Source organism: Triticum dicoccoides, chromosome 6A (assembly GCF_002162155.2).
Source record: "Triticum dicoccoides isolate Atlit2015 ecotype Zavitan chromosome 6A, WEW_v2.0, whole genome shotgun sequence".
In the NCBI taxonomy this organism is placed as follows: domain Eukaryota; kingdom Viridiplantae; phylum Streptophyta; class Magnoliopsida; order Poales; family Poaceae; genus Triticum; species Triticum dicoccoides.
Window position 1 is genome coordinate 113,602,078 of NC_041390.1, and position 10,419 is coordinate 113,612,496.

A 10,419-nucleotide genomic window follows, 5' to 3' on the forward strand; every position below is an offset into this window, starting at 1 on the left:
TATGTTCCTGGATTTTGCGTTCCTTACGCGGTTGGGCTATTATGGGAATCCCTTGACAGTTCATCTTGAGTAAAACTCCTCCAGCAATGCCCAACATTGGTTTTACCATTTGCCACCTAGCCTTTTCTTTTCCCTTGGGACTCGCGCTCCTGAGGGTCATCATTATTTTACCCCCTGGGCCAGTGCTCCTTTGAGTGTTGGTCCAAACTACAGTCCTGTGCAGCGCCCCCTCGGGGAAACTCGAGGTTTGGTTTTAGTTGTATGGAAAGCTCATTTGAGTGTGCCCTGAGAACGAGATATGTGCAGCTCCTATCGGGATTTGTCGGCACATTCGGGCGGTGTTGCTGGTTTTGTTTTACCATTGTCGAAATGTCTTGAAGAACCGAGGTACCGAGTCTGACCGGAATGTCTCGGGAGGAGGTCTATTCCTTCGTTGACCGTGAGAGCTTGTGATGGGCTAAGTTGGGACACCCCTGCAGGGATTTGAACTTTCGAAAGTCGTGCCCGCGGTTATGGGTAGATGGGAATTTGTTAATGTCCGGTTGTAGAAAACCTGAAGTTGACCTTAATTAAAATACATCAATCGCGTGTGTAACCGTGATGGTCTCTTTCCGGCGGAGTCCGGGAAGTGAACATGGTGTTGGAGTTATGCTTGACGTAGGTTGTTTTAGGATCACTTCTTGATCATACTTTCTCGAACGTGCTTTGCCTTCTCTCCTCGCTCTCATTTGCGTATGTTAGCCACCGTATATGCTAGTCGCTTGCTGCAGCTCCACCTCATACCTTTGCCTTACCTATAAGCTTAAATAGTCTTGATCGCGAGGGTGTGAGATTGCTGAGTCCCCGTGACTCACAGATACTTTCAAAACCAGCTTGCAGGTGCCGATGAGTCTGTGCAGATGACGCAACCAAGCTCAGGAGGAGCTCGATGAAGATCTTGTCCTTTGTGTTGTTTCGTTCTAGTTGATCAGTAGTGGAGCCCAGTTGGGGTCGATCGGGGACCGTGTCGCATTTGGGGTTCTTCTTTTATTTTGGTTCCATAGTCGGACCTTGATTGTATCTGGATGATGTAATGCTTTATTCATGTAATTGTGTGAAGTGCCAATTGTAAGCCAACTATGTATCTTTTCCCTTATGTATTACATGGGTTGTGTGAAGATTACCTCACTTGCGACATTGCTTTCAATGTGGTTATGCCTCTAAGTCGTGCTTCGACACGTGGGAGATATAGCCGCATCGAGGGCGTTACAAGTTGGTAATCAGAGCCTTCCCCGACCTTAGGAGCCCCCACTGCTTGATCATTTTAGCAGCCGTTGTTGAGTCTAGAAAAATGTTTTTAGTCATTTAGGAATTATATATCGAAGAGTTTTAGGAATTCTTTTTACTCCCCAGTCCCTTCATCGCTCTGGTAAGGCATCCTGACGTAGAGTTTTGTCTTTTCTCTTCTCAAATTTCACTAAATTTTTTTTAGGATCACGCGGGTATCTTGGAATCGTTCCGATGGATTTGTGACGAGAACATTGTTCTTGGTGCCTCCTGTCATTTAGGGGTTGTGGCAGTGTCCCGGGGAGTTGAGCTCCGAGGTGTTGTCGTCACAATTTTATCGTTGCAGTTCTGGAATACCTGAGTTTAGTTTCGCCGACATCGAAAATCTCTTTTATGCAGTTGTTGGTGAGATAACCTCGACGCCACCCAGTACTGGGGCGGGAGTTCGGGAGTATTGCCATAACTCGTATAACGGATGCTTTTCGAAGGTTGAGGTAGATGATTTCCGAAGGTTTCTTGGTTATGTGTTGAAGGATGGATACAGCTGGATGTAGGATTTGCTAGTTTTGGGTGAGATATTATGCTTCCCGTGTATCCCCAACACCTGATTGCATAATCAGAAAATTTCGGGAGTTTATAAGTGGGAATTCAAGTAGCTCTTAGGATATCTTTCCGACAGATGTATGATATGAAATTGGGGTTCGACGTCTAGTGGTCCGCCTATTCACGGTTGGTTTTACAGTGGTCTCGTTGTGTCTTAAAGAGTCCTTGGCTATGCCGACTCGGGGACACTTCGTATGTCATGTGCACTGCCTTGTACATGATGGTGCTGTACGATCGAGCCCGTGTAGGCCCCACCACGAAAACTTCGGACGAAATCTCTATCATATGTTTGTTCCGGCTTATTCTGCAAGCCAATCCTTTGTTTTGTTTTGAGTTATGGTATTCGAGTTGCTTCGAAGTCAAGTGTTGATTCCATACCTTCCCCAAGCGGTGTTCTCATATTCCTATGTGAACACTAATCCTTCTTGATAATCGAGATTGTCATGTAAATCCTGTTCAACCGGTGTGTTTCTCTTCAAGTGGATCCGATCATTTCAACTTTCGCAAGATCAATTATCACTTCTTTTCAACGGTGTTGGTTTCATTTGTCTCCAAGTTGCCTTTGTTTTCCCGCCCACCCACCCCTTTTTCCTCAAGGACTCGGATTTCTTAATCAAGCATCCTTTTATTCTTGTGAAGTCTCTTCATTCTTTTCTTTCAATGTTCTTATCCGTTGATTCTCAGGAAGATGCTAATGAAGCTTCAAGTTCGTCACTCTTCACTCGTTTTCTTTTTCGGTGGATTCAATTCAAGCTTTTGGTGTTGATCATATCCTTTAACTCGTTTCAAATGTTTTCCTTGCCGATGCACCTCTCAATCATCCATTTCTAGCTAATCATTTGTTCCGGAGTGCTCAGATATCTCAAAGATTCATGTTTCCACTCTTCTTTCATTCAAGCTATTTCGAGGATGTTATATCATTCAAGCCATTCAATTAAAATCGGCGCAATCTATCTTTTAAATCATTCTATCGGTGTTTTCTTTTGAGTGGGCCCTAACCCACAGGTCTTTTCCCAGGATCTTACCTGACTCTTCTTATTTTCCCGGAGCGATTATCAAATCTTTTTAAGTTTGATGTAAGAATGAGTTATCATCACTGTAATGCCTTTCTTCAAGATCTTTCTTTCCACCGTTGACTCAACCTTTCCATTTTTCATTCCGGAGTATCTCAACAATTTGGTGGTCTCTCGTCGTCATTCTCAGATTTTGAAGACCGAAGAAGAATTTTTCCTCCATATCTTGCTCCATTCTCTCCAAGATTCACGGTGCTAGCTTTATGCCATTCTCTCTTAATTGTTTTCGGTTGTGAGAATTCTTTTTACCCTTCCGGAGCAATTTGAGAGTATTCTCAGTTTGTTTATCCGGAGCCAATCATCTAAGATTTATTAATTCTAGATTTCAGCTCTCACCCTCCTAATTTTACCGGTGCATCGATCAAATATCCTCTAATCAGTGCATGATCTCTTCGTTCTAATGTATCTAGATTGTCTCAAGTATCTTCCTTCATTTCACAATTCTTGCCTGGTGATTCATCCCTTTACTTCGTTCATTTTCAATTCTTACGGTGGTTCGTTCAAGACTTCTCGTCATTCGTTTATCATATAAACTCTTTCGTTCTTTTCAATCCTACCGGTGGATCATTGAAGACCTTTCTCAAGTTTGTGCTATATCCATCTTAATCCTTTCTATGAGAATAAGTAGTATGCCAAATCCGTTGCTTGTCATCAATTAAATTGGTGAAGGATAAGCATAATGTAATTCTTATTCTTGTTTCATCCATATGTTAATCTTTTCTTCCGGAGTTTGTTCTCGATGATTAAATTCTTGGGTTCAAGTGCTCATCTTTCTTTCCCGTAGTTCCAACCTCTTTCAATTATATTATCACGGGGATCTTTATCTAAATCATTGCGAGGCTTCAATCTTATTCTTTTCATCAGTCAATTATTTTGGATCATTCTTTTATTACCGGAATTCTTCATGAAGATTCTACATGATGGTTCATCAAGGACTTAATTCCTTCTCGAAGTTTTTCGTCGAGATTCGTTTCTAAGGAGCTCAAACATTCTTCATCTTGCAATCTGGAGTGCAAATTCTTTCAATCGTACCATTCAAGGTGGTATTATGTCATTCTTGATAATTTGAGTTCATGTCTCATGATTTCCATGCTGTTAAGAATGGGGTATTTTAAATCCATCAATCCCTTCGTTGGAATTATCTTGGGCTATATTTCACCTAAAACCGTCCCTAAGGATTGTTGCTATTTATGGTGCTCATATATGATCCAAGTTCTTCATTTATCCTACCGGTGAAATAAGCTTCTAAACTCCTTGTTGACATCAATCCAATATTTCGTTTCCTTTACTGGCGGAATTTCACCTCAAGTTCTTGAGATGTTTTCCATAAGCCCACTACAAGCTTATCCTCTTCGTTGTTGTTTTCCCAACAACCCCGTGCAATCCTTTCTTGCAACGGTGCCTTACAAGTTCAATTGTGGTAGGAGTTGTTATTTTCTTCTCCGCTCTTGTGTTCTGACGATCTACCTTTGATTCTTTCATCCGGAGGCATTGAGGTGAAGCTCTTTTCACTCATCATCTCGGATTGTTAGGACCATGTTCTTTTCGTGCTTATCCTTTAACCGGAGTGTCGTGTCCTCTTTTCAAGTATCCTCTCATCTTGTCAAGTTTAATTCCTTCCCTATCTTGTTGTAACTGGAGTTTTGTGCCCCTTTGCCCAAGTTCTTATTCAATTCCTTTTCTTTACAATCGGAGTGCTGCCCAAAGTTGTTCTCCCTTGTTACTCTTTTCTAACAGAGTGTTTTCTGCTTCGTCATCTCCGTTGTATGCTTCTCTCGATTGGCTTAACCTTTTCAAGGTTCTTTGATCTCACTCGTTTGTCAAAGAAGCAACTTAATTTTACCTTTCTCTTTCTCTTCCGTTTGCCCTCCGGTGCCATTCTAGATCTCGGGACGAGATCCTCTCGTAGTGGTGGAGTGTTGTGACGTCCCGAGACCGATGTGCCAGGTGTCTTCCAGTTATTCGCCGTCGTTGCCATGTCATTTGCTTGCGTGTTGCATCTTCTCATGTCATCATGTGCATTGCATCATCATGTTTTAAAACTTGCATCCGTCCGGGTTCCCCCAGTCCGTCCGTTGTCCGTTCTGAGCCCAGACACACTTGCACGCGCCCGCAGCATGTCCGGTATATTATTTTATAAGTGGCTGGGAAATGTTCTCGGAATGGGTTGAAAGTTGGCGTGCGGTCTTGTTATAGTGTAGGTAGACCGCCTGCCAAGTTTCATCGCAATCGGAGTTCGTTTGACGCCCCAACGATTAACTATAGCGGCAGTATAGCCGGTCTAACGTCGGACGTTTTCGGTCTCCGGAAAACAGTTGCCGGGCCTCCCTCTCTTCTCTTCTCTTCTCTTAGCTCGAGACCATCTACACAGCTCACTACCTACCGCCAGGTCCAACCTAACCTCTCTCGTCAGCCCGCGGCCCTCCTCGCGCGCGCGTCCGAAGTTGTCCCGAACCCGACCCGGACTGTCGCCACCGTTGTGTCCGGATCATCCCCGAACATCTACAAAACGTCTCCATTTTCTTTTTTTAGGCTCCCTACCTATTTATTCCGGACCGTCCGATTATTATCGGAGGGTTTCAAACGACCCTACCCAAATCCACTCGATATATATATCCGGAGCAAACCCTAGACCAAACCAACCATCCCCTCTCCGCCGCCAGCCGACCAACTCCCTCCTTCCTCGGGATCCTCCTAGATCCATCGAACCAGCCACCTCCTCCTCGATCCAAATCCTCCCCTGTCCAGACTTTGCTGCCACCCTCTCCCTTTCTCTCGGGATCACCAACAAGCCAATCGCTAGAGCTCACCTCCAGATCTGCAAACACATCCATCCATCAGCCATGAGGGCCTCCCCTGCCTTCCCGCTCGGTCTGGATCGGAGCCCGAGCGAGAAGAGCTCCCTCCCGAACCAGCGCACTCCTCGGCGCCTCCGAGCACCTCGCCACCAACCCTCGCCGGCCATCAGAGCCTCGCCGTCCATGACCGTGCCGCAGGACCAGACCGCCCCTTGCTCCTCTTCCTTCTTCCTTTTTTCCTTTAGCTCCTTTTTCCTTTTCTTTATCTTTGTCTCACATCTCTCCCGCTCACAGGACGCCATGACCGAGCCGAGCTTGAGCTTGAGCTCGGGTTGATCCGCCCATCTCCGTCCGGCTTCTTCGGCTAGGAGCACCACTGCGTCGACCGCCGTCTTCCTCACCTACGCTTTCTTCCACAAGGACCCGGAGAGCTTCTTCCTCGACATCCACCTCCCCTGCTCGCGACGTCGCCACTGCTTGAGCCCCAAGTCCGGACACTGCAGGTGTTGCACCGCGTCCCGCTCGTCTGGCTTGGAGATGAACGCATCGAGCGCGCCTTCTCGCGTCGACCGTGCCCTGCCAGCGCCAGGTCGCCCCGTCCACGACGCCCGTCCGCCGATTCGACTCCCAGTCGCCGCGCCCCTGGTTCCTCTGCGCCGAAGACGAGCTAGCGAAGCCTGCATTGACTCCCTCCGTTTTGATCGAGCGGCCTCGCTACTCGCCTGGGCCGGCCTCCTCTCCAGCTGCGGCCCAGCAGCCTCCAAGCCCAGATCCGGCCTACCTCACCACCGTCCGGCCCAAGACCCGCTGTGAGACCCCCCAGCCCCTCCCGTGCATGGTTGGGCCAGCTAGATACGGCCCGTGTTCTGTTTTTTTCCCTGTCTGCGAATTTGTCTATTATTCCAGAGACTGCAGTTTTACAGAAAAAGCCCTCATGTTCATGCATATAATAACCCTTAAACCGTGCATCGGTTCAAAATAATTTATATATGAAACATGCTTAAAATTATGTGTAGATTAATAATATGCCAATTTCTTTCCATGTTAAAATGTTTAAAATGATGTTTGTATTATTTTGCTCCTATGCCATGTTAAAATGTTTTAATTCATAACTAAATAACCGTAACTCGGATTTTAATAAACTTTATATGTAAATGGGGTGGAAAAATGCCTAGATTATCATGGTGACCTTACTTTGCATGTTTATTAACTCTAAAATTATGTTTAAGGCAGAACAGAACCAAACCTAAAATATGCATATGGGGATTTACCGGAATTGCTAGATGCTCGCTCTTTTGCTATGCCTATACTGCGGTACCTACCACTTGATTTTCATGCCTCCTATATTGTTGAACCAAGCCTCTAACCCACCTTGTCCTAGCAAACCGTTGTTTGGCTATGTTACCGCTTTGCTCAGCCCCTCTTATAGCATTGTTAGTTGCAGGTGAAGATTAAAGTTTGTTCCTTGTTGGAACATGGAGATGTTGTTCCTGGTTGGAACATGTTTACTTGTTGGGATATCACAATATACCTTATTTAATTAATGCATCTATATACTTGGTAAAGGGTGGAAGGCTCGGCCTTATGCCTGGTGTTTTGTTCCACTCTTGCCGCCCTAGTTTCCGTCATATCGGTGTTATGTTCCCGGATTTTGCATTCCTTACGTGGTTGGGCTATTATGGGAACCCCTTGACAGTTCGTCTTGAGTAAAACTCCTCCAGCAATGCCCAACATTGGTTTTACCATTTGCCACCTAGCCTTTTCTTTTCCCTTGGGAGTCGCGCTCCTGAGGGTCATCATTATTTTACCCCCCCGGGCCAGTGCTCCTCTGAGTGTTGGTCCAAACTAGAGTCCTGTGCAGCGCCCCCTCGGGGAAACTCGAGGTTTGGTTTTAGTTGTATGGAGAGCTCATCTGAGTGTGCCCTGAGAACGAGATATGTGCAGCTCCTATCGGGATTTGTCGGCACATTCGGGCGGTGTTGCTGGTTTTGTTTTACCATTGTCGAAATGTCTTGAAGAACCGAGGTACCGAGTCTGACCGGAATGTCTCGGGAGGAGGTCTATTCCTTCGTTAACCGTGAGAGCTTGTGATGGGCTAAGTTGGGACACCCCTGCAGGGATTTGAACTTTCGAAAGCCGTGCCCACGGTTATGAGCAGATGGGAATTTGTTAATGTCCGGTTGTAGAAAACCTGAAGTTGACCTTAATTAAAATACATCAACCGCGTGTGTAACCGTGATGGTCTCTTTCCGGCGGAGTCCGGGAAGTGAACACGGTGTTGGAGTTATGCTTGACGTAGGTTGTTTTAGGATCACTTCTTGATCATACTTTCTCGAACGTGCTTTGTCTTCTCTCCTCGCTCTCATTTGCGTATGTTAGCCACCGTATATGCTAGTCGCTTGTTGCAGCTCCACCTCATACCTTTGCCTTACCTATAAGCTTAAATAGTCTTGATCGCGAGAGTGTGAGATTGCCGAGTCCCCGTGACTCACAGATACTTTCAAAACCAGCTTGCAGGTGCCGATGAGTCCGTGCAGATGACGCAACCAAGCTCAGGAGGAGCTCGATGAAGATCTTGTCCTTTGTGTTGTTTCGTTCTAGTTGATCAGTAGTGGAGCCCAGTTGGGGTCGATCGGGGACCGTGTCGCATTTGGGGTTCTTCTTTTATTTTGGTTTCGTAGTCGGACCTTGATTGTATCTGGATGATGTAATGCTTTATTCATGTAATTGCGTGAAGTGGCGATTGTAAGCCAACTATGTATCTTTTCCCTTATGTATTACATGGGTTGTGTGAAGATTAACTCACTTGCGATATTGCTTTCAATGCAGTTATGCCTCTAAGTCGTGCTTCGATACATGGGAGATATAGCCGTATCGAGGGCGTTACAATTAGCCCTCATGAATCATTAGCGAAGAGAAGATTGGTGATTGTGGGGCATCTGCACACACGAAAAAATTACCATTCTCCTTTGCGTGCATCAATAGAGTAGTCAGTGCTCTGTACATAATGGAAACATATAAGTAGATAGGGATCTCCCTGTCATAAACCTTGTAGGCTTGAAACTCTCGCTTTCTTTCATATTAAACCGAGTCCGGTATTCAATGGTGGATACACATTGCATAATTTACCCAATTACGAAACTCAATTTAGCATAATATTCGTGAAAAAAGACCACTCAACCCTATCATAAGCTTTATGCATATCGAGGTTGATAGTGCACAAATCCTCCTTTCCCTGTTACGTATTTTTTAACATAGTACAGACACAAATCCTCATATATACGCACATACATTCACCTCTATAAACTCACACACGCATATCCTATCCCTTATGAGAACCTCCGAGCGACTGAGCCGACACATCATCTTGAAATTGACGAAGTCGCTACGTTGTAAACACTCATAAGACACTAAGTCATTGTTAAATTGTTGTCGCTAATCATTCTCTCGGAGAAACATTTTTTAAATAAGAGACACACGGTTCTAATACTCCCTCCGTAAAATAATATAAGAGCGTTTAGATCACTTTTAACAAGACGCGCTGATAGTGACCTAATCCTACGGTTCGGGAGGGGACTGTTCCAGCGCTCTGGCCGGTCGACCGGCGCGAGTAGCGCTCGTGCGCCCACCGATTATATGAACCGTCTCGGTCCAGAAGCAGACCAGACAGATCAGCGGTGAGCCCTAGCTCCCCCTCTACCCCTACCGTCGCCGTCTTGCCGAAGGGCGAGCGTGGCACGTGATACGCGACGCCCAGCTCTGCTCGGCTCCGGGGCTGACAGCGGGCGCGTCCCGGCACCTAGGTGCGTCTCTCTCTCTCTATAGCAAAATGGGCTGTGATTGTGGCGGAAAGGATTAGCCCTTTGTGTGGCCGCTGTTTTTGATTCACCAAGACGACGCAAACCCTAATTTGGTCACGGTTTAACCGTCGCCCCTGATGCGATGTGTACACGAGCTGCTCTTTTTGATCAATTCTTGTGCCTTGTACGTTTGTTCCTAATTGGTAGTGTTTCACCAACTCTTTTCTCACACGGCTGAGCTGAACTCACAGGAATGGCTGCTTCCAGTTCCCGATCTGCAGAAGAAACCTCCCAGGCGGCAATTGACGTCCATACGATGAGGCCGCACAATGAGGGAAGAGACTTTGATAGTGGAGTTGGCAATCCTGTTTTTTTGGACAGTGGTGTTTATGAAGACAAGGCCCCATTCTCCTTCAAGAGGGCAAATACTACTGTGAATGACATATCTATTTTCTGCATTGATGAGCCTGACGATGCCCCATTATCCTTCACGAGGGCAAGTACCTCTGTGAAGAACAGGCCATCGGTTGTGAATCCTACTATGTTTGACAATGATAATGACAAGGTCACGTTATCCGTCAGGAGGGCAAGCACCTCTGTGAAGAACAAGCCCTCGGATGTGAATCCTGTTATCTTTGGCAATGATGAGGACGAGGTCCCATTATCCTTCAAGAGGGAAAGTACCTCTGGGAAGAACAGGCCCTCGGTTGTGAATCCTGTTATGTTTGGCAATGATGAGGACAAGGTCCCATTATCCTTCAAGAGGGCGAGTACCTCTGGGAAAAACAGGCCCTTGGTTGTGAATCCTGTTATGTTTGGCAATGATGAGGACGAGGTCCCATTATCCTTCAAGAGGGCAAGTACCTCTGGGAAGAACAG